Source organism: Akebia trifoliata, chromosome 3, assembly GCF_017979445.1.
Source record: "Akebia trifoliata isolate Shusen 1 chromosome 3, ASM1797944v1, whole genome shotgun sequence".
NCBI lineage: Eukaryota > Viridiplantae > Streptophyta > Magnoliopsida > Ranunculales > Lardizabalaceae > Akebia > Akebia trifoliata.
In genome coordinates, this window is record NC_141377.1 from 20,028,381 (window position 1) to 20,047,413 (window position 19,033).

The 19,033-nt window shown below is 39.8% G+C and overlaps 1 pseudogene; it reads right to left on the minus strand.

The window, feature by feature from the left end:
- Positions 1-15,231: 15,231 nt before the first annotated feature.
- On the minus strand, positions 15,232-18,760 carry LOC147406121 (uncharacterized; annotated as a pseudogene).
- Positions 18,761-19,033: the final 273 nt, after the last annotated feature.

Genomic DNA, 19,033 nt, shown 5'->3' on the forward strand with positions numbered 1-19,033 from the left:
TCAGTCTATGCTTACTTTATAGATTTTCACTTTGAATACCTCCTTGATTTCTCTATGCCCCTCGTGGCTTGGTGACTCAAGTTGAGCTATGAGATCGAACACTCTCCTCTTCTAGTGGCGCTTTTTCTTGAGTAACAAATCTAGACTCCCCTCTCGAGTTCCTCCGACGATTTTTATGGTGCGGTGACTCAAGTTGAGCTTCGAGATTAATGACTCTACACTTTGAGTCGTTCTTTTTTCGAATATTTGATCTGATCTCCCCTCTCGGGTCTTCCAATGACTTTGGCGGTTTGAAATCTGATTTGAGTGGCAAGATCGACTGCACTTGACAATATTTCTCATGACGTGCTTCCACCGTGATTGAGTTGCCTTGAACTATTCCCTGATCTAAGAGGACTTTAAATAGGACGAAACATAGGCTTAGGCTATGGTTGCGAAATGATAAGAAATGTTGAATATGGATTTATTGAGGGATAGAATGGACACGGGGTTTGTCTATTTTTTTTTCTGAAAGTATAATCTATGTCTTCTCCCAGCGTCTCACGAACTCATTTAGGTAGGAGATTTGGGTCGAGCTTAAGATCAACATTTTTGAGATTTTTGACTTCTTTTTGATTTTTTGTGTTTTTAGCCGTTCACAGTTTATCCTCATGCGGGCCAAGAGTATACTTTGGTATTTTTGTTTTGACTTTTGATTGTTCTTTTTTTTTGTTTATTTGATTATCTTGATAGCGGTAACTTGCCCCGGTCCTGGGTTAAGAAATGAATGTGATGGCTCAAAAAGGGTTAACTAAGGGTAGATAGTTGTTCAGGTAGTGGAAAGATGGCCTCTCTTCATTTCAAAGGATGATTTCAGGCGTAATATTTTTTAACGGTGTCAGCATTGATCAGTTGCGGAAAGACTTCCCCGTCCATCTCTGTGAGAATCAGCGCTCCCCCAGACAGTACCTTTTGGACGACGAATGGCCCCTCATAATTTGGGCGAAACTTCCCTCTGGCATCTTCTTGTATTGGTAGAATCTTTTTTAGAACTAGGTCTCCGGACGAATTCTCGAGGTCGAACCTTCTTGTTATAAGCACGTGCTATTTTTCGTTGATAAGTTTGCCCATGACAGATTGTTGAAAGTCGTTTTTCCTCTATTAAATTCAACTGATCGAATCGGGCTTGGACCCATTCTATTTCATCCAATTCGACTTCTTTTAAGATTCGGAGGGAGGGAATCTCAACCTCAACGGGCAGGACTACTTCCATTCCATAGACCAGTGAATAAGGCGTTGCCCCAGTCAAAGTTCGGATTGACGTTCGATAAGCATGTAGAGCGAAGGGTAACATTTCGTGCCAATCCTTGTAAGTAACGGCCATTTTCTCGATGATCTTCTTGATGTTTTTATTAGCGGCTTCAACTGCTCCATTCATCTTTGGTCTATAAATGACTGAGTTATGATGGGTGATCTGAAAATCCTTGCACATCTTAGCCATGTCTTTGTTCTTGAGATTTTTGGCGTTATCGGTTACTATCCCACTGGAGAGGCCGTATCGATATATGATGTTGTTCTTCACAAACTTTAAGACATTGCCCCTTGTAACATTGGTGTAAGATGTTGTTTCTACCCATTTCGTAAAGTAGTCAATGGCGACTAAGATGAAGCGATGCCTATTGGAAGCTTGAGGATTAATTTGCCCGATGACGTCCATGCCCCAGAGTGAGAAGGGCCAAAGAGAAGTCATATTGTACAATTCTGAAGGTGGTGTATTGATTTTGTTGGCATAGATTTGACACAAATGACACTTCCGAATATGTTGGTACCCGTCGCTCTCCATAGTCATCTAGTAGCAACCCATTCTCATAATCTTCTTTGCGAGCATATGTCCATTCATGTGAGGTCCACAGACTCCTCCATGCACGGTCTCGATTAAGCGTTGAGCTTCTGTTTGTGTTACACACCTGAGGAGGACCTCGTGATGCGACTTTTTGTATAAGACTCCACTACTCAAGAAGAACTGTCCTGCCAATCTCTGAATAGTCTTTCGGTCCGTCGTCGTGGCATCGGGTGGAAAAGTTTGATCCTCTAAGAATGCCTTGATGTCTGTGTACCATGGTTTTTTCTCAGGTTCTTCGATCTCCACAAGTAAGCAATACGCTGGCTCGTCTTGAATACCAATCTCAAGAGGGTCAACTATGGTATCTTCAGAGATGCTGATCATTGAGGCCAGAGTAGCCAGTGCGTCTGCAAACTGGTTCTTAGCCTCGGCATATAAGTGAATGAGATTCGGACTAAGTTTGAGCTTAGATCCTTGAGATACTCATGATATGGAACCAACCTCTACTCTCGGGTCTTTCATTCTCCTGTTGTCTGGTAGACTACCAGACTTGAGTCTCCGAATACATTAGTTCATCCACTTCGAGGTTAATCGCTGCTTTCAACCCCACAATGCATGATTCATACTCGACTTCGTTATTCGAACATTGGAACTTTAGTCTGACTGCAATAGGGATATGAGTCCCGTCTGACTTAACTAGGACTGTCCCAATTCCATTTCCCTTTTGATTTACTGCTCCGTCGAAGTACATTTTCCAATTAGATTCTTCATCGTCGCATTCGACTTCAGCAAACAAAATGGCTTCATCAGGAAAATTTGTCTTTAGTGGCTCATAGTAGGCAGAGGGTGTTCCGCTAAGTGGTCAGCAATGGCTTGTCCTTTGATGGCTTTTTGAGTGACATAGGTGATGTCGAACTCAGATAATAGTAGCTGCCATTTTGCGATACGTCCCGTTAGTGTCAGCTTCTCGAAGAGATACTTCAAGGGGTCCATCCGAGCAATGAGCATAGTCAAGTAACTGAGCAAGTAGTGGCGTAACCATTGTGATGCCCAGAAAAGGGCACAACACGTCTTTTGAGGGTTGAATAGTTTATCTCGTAACTTGTGAACTTCTTGCTAAGGTAATAGATGGTTCGCTCTTTTCGACCTGTTTCATCATGTTGCCCCAGTACACAACCCATGGAGTTTTCTTGCATGGAGAGATACATCAGTAGAGGTCGACCTGGTGTAGGTGGAACCAAGATTGGTGGATTAAGCAGGTATCTCTTAATCTTGTCGAAAGCTTTTTGACAGTTTTCATTCCATTCTTTTGGCTCATTCTTCTTTAGTAGTTTGAATACTGGCTCGCAGATCGGAGTTAGTTGTGTGATGAACCGACTAATGTACTAAATTCTCCCTAGGAATCCCCTGATCTCTTTTTTTGATTTAGGTGGCTCCATATTTATAATGTATTTTGTTTTACCCGGATCGATCTTAATGCCTTTTCTACTGATAATGAACCCCAACAGCTTCCCTGATGTTGTCCCAAATACACATTTTGCAGGATTAAGTTTTAAACTGTACTTCCTTAATCGATCAAACAATTTCTTCAAGTTTACCAGATGATTCTTGTCGAGATTTGATTTAGCTATCATGTCATCCACATATACTTCTATCTCCTTGTGAATCATGTCATGAAACAAAGCAGTCATAGCTCGTTGATACGTTGCCCCAGCATTCTTGAGATCGAATGGCATGACCTTATAGTGAAGGTGCCCCAAGGTGTGATGAACGCAGTCTTCTCTTGGTCTTCTTCAACCATTTTTATCTGGTTGTAACCCGAGAATCCATCCATGAACGAGAACATGCCGTGCCCAGCTGGATTATCGACTAGAGTATCGATGTGCGGTAACGGAAAGTCATCTTAAGGACTGGCTCTATTCAGATCACGGTAGTCCACACACATGTGTACCTTTCCATCTTTCTTTGGTACAGGAATGACATTAGCGAGCCACTCATGATAGGTGGATACTGCGAGAAACCCTGTTTGGAACTGCTTCATTACTTCATCTTTGACCTTAAGTGTCCATTCTGGTTTCAATCTTCGTAATTTCTGCTTGACTGGTTTGCTTTCCAATTTGATAGGTAACTTATGGACGACTAGATCTGTGTCTAAACCAGGCATGTCTTGATAGGACCATGCGAATACATCTTGGTACTGTTGTAAGAACTTTGTCATCTTCTCTTTCTGGTCAATCGTTAATAGGACTCCGATTTTAACGATCCGTGCGTCCTCTTCGGTGCCTAGGTTCACTGAGTTTGTATCCGCTATATTTGGCTGAACACCCTTCTCGTGACGTTTTATGAGTTCTTTGATTTCTTTTGGAGGATACTCAACATCTTCCTCTGACTCTTCTTCGATCCTTATGAGATCAAAGTCGAGCTCGAGGTCAAAGTCGTATTCATCTCTTTCATACTCTATTCTGTCACAAGGCTCATTCAACTGAGGAAATTCTTTGAAAATCTTTGGTATTTTGAAGATTTCTGATTTTTTTGAAAATTTTAAAATATTTGATTTTTTTGAATTTTACAGAGTTTTTGATTTTTTTGAATTTTGAATTTTGAAAGATGTTTTTATTTTTTTGGATTTTAAAAGATTTTTGATTTTTTTTTATTTTTTTAGATTTTTTATTGTTTTGGATTTTACGGATTATCAGTATGCCTGAAACAAGATAAAGAAAAATCATGCAAATTCATTAGCGACGACGGTGAGCCCCCAAAATAGTCTTGTTCCGAGGACGAGGGCTCATTACGGTCCTCAGGCAAACGAGATTCTACTAATGACATTTTTTTGGAGGCCGTAGGGATTCTGGACCTAGCGACCTCGTAAGTTATTGGGTACTCTTCCCAATTCTTGAGGACTCGTCCTTTTTCTTCAGGGCGGATAGGTTGGGAGGGTGGCTCCCTTGACTGTTCAGATATGACCATCACTTCCGGGTGACTGTCGTTAAATCCGGGTGCAGGCATTTGTAGGGTGGGCGGAATTACGACAGATCCCCAGTCGATTTGAAAGGGGAATAGTGATTTTTCTTCTTCGTACATTGTGACTTCCACCTTGGCGGGCTATCTTTCTTTTTCCTTTTGACCCCATTTGGAATCCCCTCCAAACAAGATGTCTATGCCATCTGTAAAGGAATGTGGAGACTCAACGAATGAGTCTTCTTGCGATGGAACGGACTTGATACTTACCACACTTGGCTCTCCTGCGCGGTTTGTTGACAATGGCTCTGACAGATCATCTGGCCTCTTCAAGGATTGTGGGAAACTGACGTTGATGTGTGGTACTTTGCCTAAGTTCTACACATTAGGCTCTCGATTCTGTTTTCGTGCAAGTCGGAGCTCCCTCTTCTTATCATTCATGTCAGAGATGTCTTTCTTCGTAGGCTTGAACCCAAGACCAAAGTAGGGAGTATATTTTTGGGCATTGATCAGAGTGGCCCTGCCTTTTCCTTTAGGCCCTAAACCTTGTTTTGGACGGTATCCTGCCTTCTTCATCACTCGTCCGATCATCAGATTTGTTTTTGACAATTCTGCCCTTATTTTCTCTTTTTTTCTTGGGATATGATTGATAGATGTGAACTGGAAGGCGTGAAACCCCTCTTTATCCTCGGTCATCTCTACATCGATATAAGGCACATCCGACAATCGATCGACTGGTATGAGATTTTCTACGAGAACCGATATCACCCTCTATCTCATGATGAATTGACTCGCTGGTGTAAGGAAGAAGGGACTGCCCCTACGGTATGGATTCAGGGTCTTCCTAGAAGGAGATTTAATGCTGAGGGTATATCCAGAATTTCAAATGTTACTTCGAACGTGCATGATCCAATAGTGACTGGGAGATCTAATTTTCCTAATGACTCAGTTTTTCTACTATCAAAAGTTCTTACGGTTCTTCGAGTTGGCCTGAGGTAAGATAAATCTACGTTTAACTTGTGCAAAATTTATAGAGGACAGATATTAAGAGCCAAACCATTGTCGATCAGTACCCTTGCTACCATCATACCTCTACACATTACCATAATGTGCAATGGTTCAATGTGTCCACACCCTCCGCTGATAAATTCATCCTCGATGAAGGTGATTGGATTGGCGGTCATGATCTGACCTATAGTCTTTTTCAACTCTTCTGACGAGGTGGTCTCAGGTACATGTGCACTACTAAGGACTTTGAGTAATGCTTCCCGATGATGCTCTGAGTTCAAAAATAGGTCAAAGATACTGATTTGAGCTGGCATTCTGTTCAAGTACTCTATTATGTTGTACTCACTCTTTCGAATGAGTTTGAGAGGTCAGCTTCCTCTTGTTAGTTACCTGCTCTTCTTCCTCTCTCGTTCCCCTTGTGGTATTTGTTCCTCCTCTACCAGCTTTCTTTTTCCTTGTTCTTTTCTTCTGTCCTCTTCCTCATTCTGCCTTTTTTGTTCTTTTTCTGGTGCTTTGTAGCACCTTCTTGATCTAGTCATATGACCAATGTCCGTGATCATCGTCTTTTTTGACTTCTCAACCCCTGCAGATGTCACAATCATCGTCTCATAACTCCATGGGACGGTTTGATTTGAGCGGTATGAAAATGGTTAGGGGATATGATGGTCATTGGTCGAGGGTCCAATTTAGATGAATGATGAAAAGTGGTGGATTGGACTTGACGGTTGATGTAGTGGTGTTTGGGGTTTGTGGGTTGGTGTAAGATAGGATAAGGGGTGGTTGGGAGGAAAAGCTTGAAGTTTGAGGGGTCGGTGCAGTGTAAGGTATGACAATAGGTGGTCGGAAAGAAGGGCCTGAAGTTGGTATGGTGCAAGGTATAATGAGAGGTGGCCAAGAGGTAGAGCTTGAAGTTGGTAATGTGTAGGGTATAATGAGAGGTGGTCATGAAGGATTTGAGATTTGGGAGTTGGAGTGAATGGTGAGATTGGCCAGTCTGACGGGAAGTTGGGATGGTGGTTGGTTAGTTGTATCTCGTGGTAATGCATTGATGCTTGATCATGTTGGTTCTTTCCTCAAATTGACTCTAACTTTAGAGCCAATAGGTGTTATCAAAACTGAAGGGTTGAAGCTCGGTTCGTCCCTCTCTATGGCATTGATTGTTGGCCCATTACCTCTCCCATTATGTGTCGGTAACGGGTTCTGATTGATATTCTGCTGAGGTGCTTGGATTGCTGGACCATCCAAGATGGTCATTTTCCTGTCGATTAGATTCTGAACTTGGTGCTTGAGTTGCCAACATTGGTCGGTGGCATGCCCTAGTGCACCCATATGGAACTCATAGAATTGATCAGGATTGTACCACGGTCCTTTTATCACCTCTGGGTTTGACTGCCTTTTCGTGAGATATTCTCCCCTGAGTAGTACTGAGAGTAGTTCTAACAGAGTCATAGGCAGTCAGGTGAAAACTCGAGGGACCCTGTTGGGTTTACTCTGCTCGATTTGGGAATTCTGGGCAAATTGTGGGTTTTGACCAAACATCAGATTTTGTCTGAATTGGAATGTCTGCGGAACTGGTACGGCTTGAGGTGGGTTAACCTTAAAAGGGACTTGAGGTATTGGCAGCCTCTGGTTTGGTGCTGAGATGAAGAAATGACGAATGGGTTATACATTGTTAACTTGAGCTTCATCTTTCTTTTTGTTCAAGACTACCGGTTTCCGTTGAGTAGACCCCCCTATTGGTGCCCCTAAACTGGACAAATCGTAGATCAGACTTGTCCGAATACCGTCTTCAACTCGATCCGCCACTTGCACCAATGATGAGAAGCTTGCAGTTGTATGACCCACTAGATGCGTGTAGAATGAGTGGCCCAGAGTTGATATGAATATGGTGTTCATCTCTTGTTCAATCATTGGTGGCTTCACCTTGGAGGCCGATTCTCGCCACCTTTGGGCATATTTCTTTACGCTTTCTTTCGGTTTTTGGGTCATTTTTGCCATATCATTCCTATCCAATCCCATAGTATTGAATTTGTACTCCTTTGAAAAAATTATAGCTAGATCTTGCTAGCTCTTAATTCGAGAGTGGTCTAATTGAGAGAACCATGAAAGGGCCATCCTTGTTAAACTTCTTTGGAAGAGCTGGACTAACAGCCTATCATCATCACCAAACTGGCACATAGATCCACAGTAGAGTTTCAAGTAAGACAGAGGGCATCCAATGCCATTATACTTCTCGAAGTCCGGGCACTTGAATTTTGGCGGTAATGGTGCATTAGGGTACATGCACAGATATCTAAACTTCATTCCATTTGCGGAGTCCTTGCCTTTCATCCTTCTAATCTCTTCCTCGACTGCCTCGAGCTTGCTTGCAAGTTTCTCTTCTGTGGTACTCTTTACCTCAGCTACCCTGAATTCACATTCTTATTCTTGAATGACCTAATGTCGTGTTGGATTGTAGTGAATGTGAATTGGTAGTCTTTGATTGATAGGGACGGGGGGTGGTAAGGTATTTGGTGCTTGCGGAGGTTGTTGTTGCAGTTGTTCGGGTATGGCCTGATTCGAGCCGGACGCCTGATGTTGTACAGCTTGAATGATGCTTGGATTTGCCATTAGCAGATCTAGAATTTTATTGTATTTTTCTAGTGCCTTTACTACTAAGTCAAGCTTCGAGGCAAGATTTGTTACTACTTCTGTCGCTATCTGCTGAGGTTGCTCCGAAGTGCTCATGGTCGGTTGCGAGCATAGAAAATATGGAGGATTGTCAAGTGGCAAGTACTTATTTCTAGGTCGTTTGGCCACCTGTGGATGAGAGGTTAGGCGTTAATACATCATTTACGTAATGAAAATGCGTGGTGATTTATTAGATCAGATTGGATTAATTGGTAAAGTTGCATTAAGAAAATCTTGAATTTGGTTGAGGTTGGATTGTTTGTTAGCACGGAGCTGGAGGTTTATCGGCACGGAGTCGAAGGTTCATCAGCACAGAGCCGGAGGTTTGTCAGCTTGGAGCTGGAGGTTTATCAGCACGGAGCCGAGGTTTGTCAGCACGGAACCGGAGGTTTATCGGCACGGAGTCGAAGGTTTATCAGCACGGAGCCGGAGGTTTGTCAACACGGAGTTGGAGGTTTATCGGTACGGAGTCGAAGTTCATCAGCAAGGAGCTGGGGGTTTGTCAGCATGGAGCTGGAGGTTTATCTGCATGAAGTCGAAAGTTCATCAGCACGGAGCCGGAGGTTTGTCGGCACGGAGCCGACGGTTTGTCAGCACGGAGCCGAAGGTATCAGCACGGAACTAGAGGCTTATCGGCACAGAGCTGAAGGTTTGTCGACGCGGAATCGAAGGTTTGTTGGCACAAAGCCGGCGGTTTGTCAGCATGGATCTAAAAAAAGACATTTTGTAAAGGTAGATTAACTGATAGCTCTGATTTGCGTTGGATACGGGTTGTGGTTCCGATTCAAAAAAGATGTGGGTTGCGGAGATGGACCCCACTCAGGTGGATCTTAAAGTGGCTATTGATCGTGGACCTCTTGGGCAAGGATATGGGTCGTAGACCCAATTGGAAGTTGATATGTGTTGTAGACCCATTTGGAAGAGAGTATGGGTCATGGACCCATTTGAAAATGGATATGGGTCGTAGATCCAGTTTGAAGTGGGTATGGGTCGTGGACCCACTTGGAAATGGATATGGGTCGTGAACCCATTTGAAGCGGATATGGGTCGTGGACCCATTTGGAAGTGAGTATGGGTCGTGGACCCATTTGAAAGTGGATATGGGTCGTAGACCCAGTTTGAAGTGGGTATGGGTTGTGGACCCATTTGAAAATGGATATGGGTCGTGAACCCATTTGAAACGGATATGGGTCGTGGACCCATTTAAAAGTGGGTATGGGTCGTGGACCCATTTGGAAGTGGAAATGGGTCATAAACCCAGTTTGAAGTGGGTATGGGTTGTGGACCCATTTGAAAATGGATATGGGTCGTGGACCCATTTTGGTGTGGATACGGGTCACGGACCTGATTCGGAGTGGTTTTGGGTTGTGGACCCGATTGAAGTTAATCCTCGATGATGGATGATGGTAAGCTTGATAGTACGCCACATTGGGTTAGGATCAATTTCGATAGGTAGAGTGTAGGCGAGCTCCGTTTGGATCAAACACAAAGTAGCGAGTGGTAGGCCCTAAGTTTAACGATAGATATGGTGTATTTAATCATTTTCAAGCCTTAAAACTTAAAAAAAAAGTCCAAGAGAAAAGTTGTCAAAACTGATGTAATGGACGAAATGAGCAAATTTTTTTTTTTTTTTTTTGTTGAGATTTTGAGGTACATAGGCTCTGTTTTTTGGCTTGGGGTACAAATTTTTATTTTTTATTTTTTATGATGCAAAGCATAAAAAAAAAGATTTCCCCCTTTACCTAGGGGGACACGTAAGGAAACAAAAGAGAAAAAAAACCTAAAATCTATACAACTTTGCCTTCAAGGGCTAAAAAAATAGAAGATTACATGATACCCAAGGGTTGATACATCTTGACATTTGTGTCCTATGCCTCTAATCATATTTTGATGCATGCGGCTGTAGGTGGTTTGAGGTTACTCAATCTTGAAACCTCCATGCACATTGGAATGTACATTTCTTAGGTTGGTGATTGAGGTGGATGTTCTCCTCCCCCGCCTCCCCAAATGAACGATATAGGGGGCTTGAGAGTACCGACATCCGGGATTAGATTTTAAAATAGGAGAAGGTGGTTTGTGCAATGAGCTATGAATCGAATATGCACAAGTGCATTACAAATGTGTATCAACCCTTACAACCTTGAACAAGTATAAAAAATAAATATTACATGCATTCCCACAAAGAAGAGAAAATTATAAACACAACAAAGTGAATTAACTAACAAATATGTTAGTAACAAAATAAAACTAAGAAATAAAGTTGAATATTTTTTTTTTTTGAAAAAAAAAAAAATGGCCAAGACAAATTGGTTTGGACCCATTAGTGTCCCCAGTGGAGTTGTCAAGTTGTAGACATGAAATGTTCGCCATTAACATCAATGTTACATTGTTTGGAGTCGCCACCATTCTTTTTTGGAAATAGGTGTGAATGGGCACCCAAATCGATTTTTTTTGGAAAACCATTTTTTTATTGCATTGTAGTGACTCTCATACGTTGGAAAAGGGTAAGGTCTACCTAAGATTTAGGTAAGGAGGTCCGGTTAGAGGATGGGGAAGGTGTTAGGCAAGCCATCCTCTCCACCAAGGATGGTTACCTTGCTTGGCCATTTCATTTTGTAAAAAAATTAAGAAAATAAATACTAAAAATGCATGAGAATGCATGACAAGGGTGGTGTGTGCATTAGAATGAGATGTCCCATTTTCAAAAGATTTTGATTTCAAAGTGACATTAAGGGCATTCTATGGAAAAGAATGACCCGTGTAGTCACATTACATTTATGCATGTGAATATAGGTTTGAGCTTTAGAGAGACTCCATGATGGAGTTCCCTTGAAGCCACAACCTTGATGCATGTATGCATAGCTAGAAACTCAGTGTTTCACTCCATCAAGAAGGTGACACATTTCTTCATCATTGCCATACATAGGTGAGAGTGTGTGCATTGTGTACAATATGATGCATGATTTTAAGATAAATATGGGCTTCAACCCCCGTCCTTTCGATCGAACCTTAGTCCAATCTACCGGAGATGGGAGAGGGTATACATTACATCTTAGGGATTTCTAAAAATAAAAGAAAATGAGAGGATAAGAAGAAGAGAATGCAAACTTTGAAATAAAATCTACATGTCAAACCCCACCTTGTCCCTTGATAAACTTGAACCTTGAAAAGTAGACTTGAGAGTTGACTGAGATGGTTGAGGGTTGAGTTGAAGTTTAGAAGATCTTGGTTCATTTGTAAATAACACATAAAGCAATGGTGGAAGTATATATTTGAAATGGACCAATGGGAGAACAAAAGTACTTTTGGGAGGGTGGGTAGGAGAATGACATGTGTAAAGGTGAAGTGGTAGGTGAAAAGTAGATCTTGGTTAATTTGTAAATAACTCATAAAGCAAGGGTGGAAGTATATTTTTGAAATTGACTAATGGGAGAACTTTATGTATGTACTTGAAGATTCCCACCTTTTCAGGGTATGATTGGAAGTTCCCTCAACTTTATGGATTATTATCAAAAATCAAAGTATCTTTTTTGTTTGACTAACTTTTTTGAGAAGGGCATTCTTGAATTTTTACAAGAGGGAGTTGACTCTCCAATTAGATAATGCATTGGGTATTAGGGGCTTATGAGAGATCAACATATGTCATCTTTTGAAGGGGTGTGAGAGAATGGGCTTAGTGTTGGGCTTGGTATTAGGCTTAGGTGATGGACTTGGTATTGGGCTTAGGTGATGGACTTGGGCTATGGACTATGGGTATTATGGCTATGGGTTTGGAGATGGTCTTGATTCATGGATAATAGGTTATGGACTTTAGGTATTAAGGTTAGGTTTGAGAGTGGATTTAGTAGGACTTAGCTTATGGATTTAGGTTATGGATAATAGGTTGGTTAATGGAGAATGGATACGAAATTGGGTTGGTCCATGATTAGGAAGGTGGGTTAGGTATGGATTTAGATAAGATTTGGGATGTGATATGTAATTAGATTGGATTAGGGAAGTGGTATGAAATTAGATTGGATTAGGGATAAGGTTGAGCATACAAACTATATGACATGATGCATGTATGCATGAAAATAATGCCAAGTGACAATGCAGGTCCGTGATAGGCTTGAGTTCGTAGTTGGAATCAATTCGAGAAAATTTGAATTTTTCTACGGGTTCGTGCAAATTGGGGTGACCTAGAATCACCATTTCCTTGTAGGACTTGACCAACAAAATGGGATTCACAGAAGCTCTCAAACTTTATTACAAACATTCCAACTATTTACTGATCTAGTAGACGGATTTAATATAGAATTCTTAAATTTAATTATGAAGCCATAAACCAATGCTTGAAATCACAGAAGAAAACATAAACTTCATGAATAAATTAGAAATAATAAGAGGAAAAACAAAAATTAAAGAGTTCGTACCACTACGATCCGAACAACCAAGAAGATCGGGAGAGAATGAGAGAATCTAAAAAAATGCCACTGAAACTGAAATCAGAAACTTTTGGATGAAGAAAAGTAAAATTATATTTAGATTTTTACCTAAAATTATAGATCTAGCAAATGGTTTTGATTCTACTTCATCTTCATTCTACTTTTGATTTTCGTCTCTTGATGCTTTTGATTCGAAGTTTTTGAGAACATTGCTTTCGTGAGGGAGAGAGAGAAGTAAGGCTTTGTCTGAGATTAGAGATTGACGGTTAAACACATAGAGTGGTTTGAGAGAGTTTAAACACATAAAGTGCTGAGTCAGTGAGATGGGGGTAAAATAAAGACTATGACAACGGTCAAACTTTGACCGTGACTTAAAAGTTGTTGCTGTAGCTGATTTTTCTTGTAGTGTGTACAAAGTAATAATGGAAGATAAAAAAAAAATGGAACATCAAACCCATTTGGAAGACCAAGATTCCGAATCGATATTCTTGCACCTCAACAAATGAGGTTAGAAATTAGAAATCTAATTCAGATAAAAGTGGCTATTGAGTTAATTGTTGTCATAATGAAATATTTTGTTCGTCATTATGTTTATCAAGAAAATTGACCTGAACCAATTAATGATTTATTACGTTTATCGGGTCCTTGATTAATGATAATAGATGGTCCACTTTACTCATGGCATAAGAAGAAAAAGAAGGCAATGTATATCCCTGAGGGTTCCACATGGATCACAAATTATAGGAAGGGCACCTCCAAACTGGAGAGAGTATATTCAAGGTAAGCATAACGTACTCTTTTTTGCCAACTTGAGGGAGGGGATTGTAATTGATATTTGTATCATGTGGGTATTTCAGGGAAGAGTCGATGTAACAAGAATGCCCAAATTTTGTGGTGTCTGGCACAATGTCGTGCCCATATTTCAGACAAGCTAACACACATTACCAAAAAAAAAAAAAAATTTATTAAAATATTTAGTTTCCTAATAATCTCTTATTTTTATATGATTTTAATTTATAACAACTTATTTATATATGTATGTAATCTATTGTAAAGGCTTGTTGGTTATTGGGATGATGGGAGTTCGAAATGTAACATTTCGCGCCCATGTCAGACACCAATACAATTGCCTTGTTTTTTAGTAGAATAATTTTTATTTATTTTTTATATAAGGGTGCATATGTATACACTCATTATCTACAAAAAGAACCAATGTAATCCAGCTTAAGAGGCATAAATATATACTAGGTGTGAAATTTTCATGCTGGATCCCAGCTATTGATTCACAATAATTTTTGGTTTATTTTCTTGGTTCAATGTCATATTGTATTTTTGAACATGCCTAATTGAAAAATGTCATATTGTACAATAATTGAAAAATAAACATGCCTAAACTGATAGGTTTGATGAACTAGTCTCAAGTATACCAAGTTTTCATCTGTTTTTATTTTTGTACTATTTATGTTTATTGATTGAATGACTGGGTTTGAATTGATTCTCCTTCTCTTACACTACTAGAAATATATATATATATATATAGGACTGGGATCCGTATACACATAAAATAACAACGTGTTTTGTCTTACATGGGCAAAAATGTTTGTAATGGGCTTATTTTTTGTGAGTATGATCTCTATGGTGAGGAGATCATCCTTGCCAAAAATCAGCCTATTATGAAACTTCTAGCCCCATGTTTACAAGTTGAAAAATTTTAGACCATCCAATTTTTGTAAATCTGTTTTGATGGGGTTAGAGTTTTTGGAATGGGATGATTTTTTTGCAACGATGATCCCCTCACCATAGAGATCATCGTCACAAAAAATCAGCCAATTCCAAATCTTTTTAACCATATAAGACAAAAACGTATGGCTAGTGGACGACCTACCCCCCCGCCCAGCACAACAAACTGACGGCTTCCTTCATTGAAGCGCGCACTTTAGGTTCCAAAATCTTTACACTAAGGCTCATAGCAAAAAGTTAGACTCGTCGTATGCTATCTTTCATGGCTATGATGGGTTGGACTGTAGTCAAGAAGGGAGTGCCCAATAGAACATCGAACTCGATCCCTTGATGAAGTAAAAGGACCAACGACAATCCTATCCTAAAGGAGAACGAGGAGGAGTTGGAGGAGTTGGAGTCGGACTGGACTCCATCGAATTATTACGAGATACACAATGAGACAAAGCCTACAGGGGAGAGCACTTGGACAATTCACTTTGAGTACTGGGAATATATAGATATATAAAATTTAATACATAAATAGATTATTCGACTAAGGTGGCAAGAAACATTGGGAGAAACCCAGCATGCGCAGTTGAATAATAATCGATCATAGGAGTGAAGTCTACCTCAAGACAAGATGACCATCCCAAGGTACACGGCTCCACTGAGAAACAAAAATGAGATCAATCCCCTGAAATATTTGAGAATTGTTATAATCAGGAGTGAAGAAGCTACATAAAACAAATATGGTATTGTAAAAATTTTCCACAATTTAATAGAACAATCAAATAAGTCATGCCCATACCAAACGGCTCCCCATGCAACCCCATTACAAGGGCAAGGACACACTTCTGCAAACTTCTCAGCATCACTAGAGTTGACTCTTCGAGATATTAGATCATTGTAAATATCTGCAATGGTACATGCATGTCATATCATATTGGGAACCATTTGAAACTACACGAGTTGGTACGAATCTTAGTTTACTAAAGTAAGGTTTGGAAATGCATAAGGGAGCCAGATTCCTCATTTTCATCAAATTATTATTTGGTATGATTTTGCTCTAGATTTCCAAGCTTAAGCCAGAAGCCAAAAGCTTTTGGGGTAGGGGGTTGCAAATGTCCATATCATTTAAATTAATAACCAAAATATCCCCTAAATGGTTTTAGGATTTTAAGCTAACGATAAAAAATATCAAGTTAAGATCGAAATGTCCATAGAAGCTGTTTTCACAAATGCCCCCACAAATTTCTGGAAGCACTTCTAGATTCCAAACAACACTTCCATAAATATTGTCACCAAACAATTCATCCTGTTGTCACAATCATCATAGAAGTGATTCCATGGAATGAATGCCCCAAAAAACAAGGCCTAAGGTTGATTGATTGGTTAACTTCCAATATATATATAAGTTGTCTTAGTTGAACGTCATACCTTAAACTGAAAACAAGCTGTTCATTACACCTGCAATTTGCCAAAACAGGTATAAGCTGCTTTTCTGCCCAACAAGTGATAACACATATTCCTACTATGTTTTAACAAAGAAAAATACAAGCAGATAAAACTATACCAATAAATAGAATGATGTACCGAAGAATATGAATTTTTGTTTTCTCTTGCAGAAGCCAAATTACAGCAAGGAAAATAATAATACCCTGCATGGTTCAATGTTTGATCTCAATAACATTCACAATGTGAAAAAGCCCAAATTTGATGGCCTTGGTGTTACGGCCGTATTCTTTCGAAGCGAGGTCGTGCGGCGCAAGGGGGTCAAATCTACTTGCAAGCCTATAAAATGATCGTACACCACACACACGTAGCTAGCAAACATGTAAATGAGGCAACACGAGGCAAAGCCTGAAGGCAACTTTGTTGATATAATATTGATTACACGGGGTAACGCGTTAGAAAAGCAATAGATGCGTTACAAAGCAATAGATGATCCTATGACACGTGGGACTTCCACGGTGCTAGGCTTCAAGGGCTTTAACAATGTGGGTGTAGGCCGGGGATTGAGATAGCACTGACATCCTTCCTACAAAGAATACGCTAAGTCTTTCCCAGGTTTCCAGAAGGAAACATCAAAAGTGGAGGCCGGTCATACTCCCTTATTACGAAAATGCCACTAAGCTAACAAGTGGGCCCTTGCACGGGGCTGACATGTACCCTAAGCTAACAGATATGCCCTGGTACGGGGGCTGACATGGCTTCATAACGAGCCTTACATAGTATTACATGGGTGCTCCCGGGTGACTCTGGGGCGAGCTACACCTAAACTCTAGGTGTCAGAGTACATGGCCGTTACACTTGGGCCATCAAATTTCATAAAATTTGACGGATCAAGAAGTCAAATTAGCATCGAATTTTTCACAGTCAATTTTTTTTTCAATAGGCTGAAACTGTTAAATTAATGAAGGATGGGAGAAATTCAACAGCTCTAAGCCGTCAAATCTGGGAATATCAAGAATTTCGACGGTCTTAGACCGTCAAAATTCAATTTCTAAAATTCGTGGGCCTTGGCCTGCCAATTTTTTCTGTAAAATTTTCCAGTTTTCACATAGTGATTACATGTTCAATGGTAGAAGATGAATACTAAAGAAAAAACCTGTAACAGTAATCAGAAAGCTTACCAATATAAAGTCCTCGAAGCATCCACTGTTCGACCAATAAAATAAAGATTATTTAAGCAGCCATACAAAAACAAAAAATGTTAATGAAGAAATATACAAAGTTCTAACTCAGGACTAGATAATAATTATGGAAGAGCATTTTCAAATGATATGGATCATTTTTTTTTAAATTATAAAAATAATGATAGATGCATCATTATTAGTAGATATCATTCGCACTTTCATACAAATAACTACTTGCATTTTTAGCAACAAAGAGTACAATAAGTAAAGCAACAGTAAATCATCCAACAACAATTCTTGCAGTGACAAGATTCGTGGATGCGAGTGTCAAAATGATGAACCGAGATCTGGAATTAAAAGAAAATGCTATAAATATCCAAATAGTATAATTCTTTTAAAAAGTAAAGACAATAATAATACTAGTTAACTAAGGAATTCGTATGTACACCCTTGCTCAGTTGCACATTGGTTTTTTTCTTTTAAATAGGATATATATGTGGGTTGGGATCCATTGACTAATGGAATCCAACAGCTGAGATTTATACAGATCCCCATAACACACATCTCGGAGATACTTATCTTGGGGATAAATCTCAACCATTAGATTTTATTTGGTGTATGTATCCTAATTTATTATGTTACATCCAGCCACTAAAACCCTTTCATTTTGACATTACACCAAGGCTCACGCCTCTCGTGCCTTGAGACTTAACAGATGCTCACTTAAGACACATACGTGTGTGCCTCACTAACATTGTGACGCCTTCCACTAAGGCGCCTCACCGTACCTCAGCTAGTGTTGATGATACAGGATTTCAAGTATTGTTTTACTGGCCCAAATCACATTTACTAAAAGAAAACCGGGATTGGCATTGGAATAAAAGAATGAAAAGATGAAGAATAAAAATGAATTACATCCTGCAGGCAAAATCACCCAATATGCACCACCACGAGTTTGTGTGACTCCACCCTCATTTGCATGAACTTGGATCCCCTCTACCTGCATATTCAAGAGAGAATAAAATATGTGGTCAAGTCAATAAGGACATGAGTTATAAATGAAAGGGGATAGCACCCATATCAGATACAAATATCAATTACCTAAAATATGTGGTTGGGTTTGCGAATTGGGGATAAGAACGGGACAATATGGTGAGTACCTACCCAGCTACATGAGAAATCATAGAAATACCATGGGATTTTATTTTATTTTATAAGCAATGCCACATCAAAAGAAAGAAAGAAAAATACATCAAAGGGAAAAATCAATTGGAGGTCGAGGAGACCTATGGAGCAACCACTAACGCAACAAAGCAACTAAAAATCAATCAACACACCAATAAACTGATGAAGTGTAAAGTTGAACTGAAGCCAAATATACACAAATAGAATCAAAATTCTATTGATAAACAAACGTCAGTTCCAAGATAGAGATCCGGAGATCTATTACAATAAAAAAGGAAAAGGAAAGTAAGGGATAGAAGAATGACTTGAGAAATGATTCCATCGAAATTTTCTTGGGAGCCTCACAACCTAACAAAATTGAGGATCAACTCAAATCTTTCGGGAATCCAATCAACCCGAAATGTGGAGGAGTACTACAATCACTCATTGACTACGTATGTCACATGGAAAAAACTCAACTCAAGTTTCAAATCTCAAAATCTGTTCTCCCTCCCCAAATGTCCCACCATAGTTGAATACCTTTGATGAAATTGAGGTGGTGAATACCTTTCAAACGAATGCTTGAACTATCTGAAACAAAATTGGATTGTCACTGAATGGATGCTCTTAGG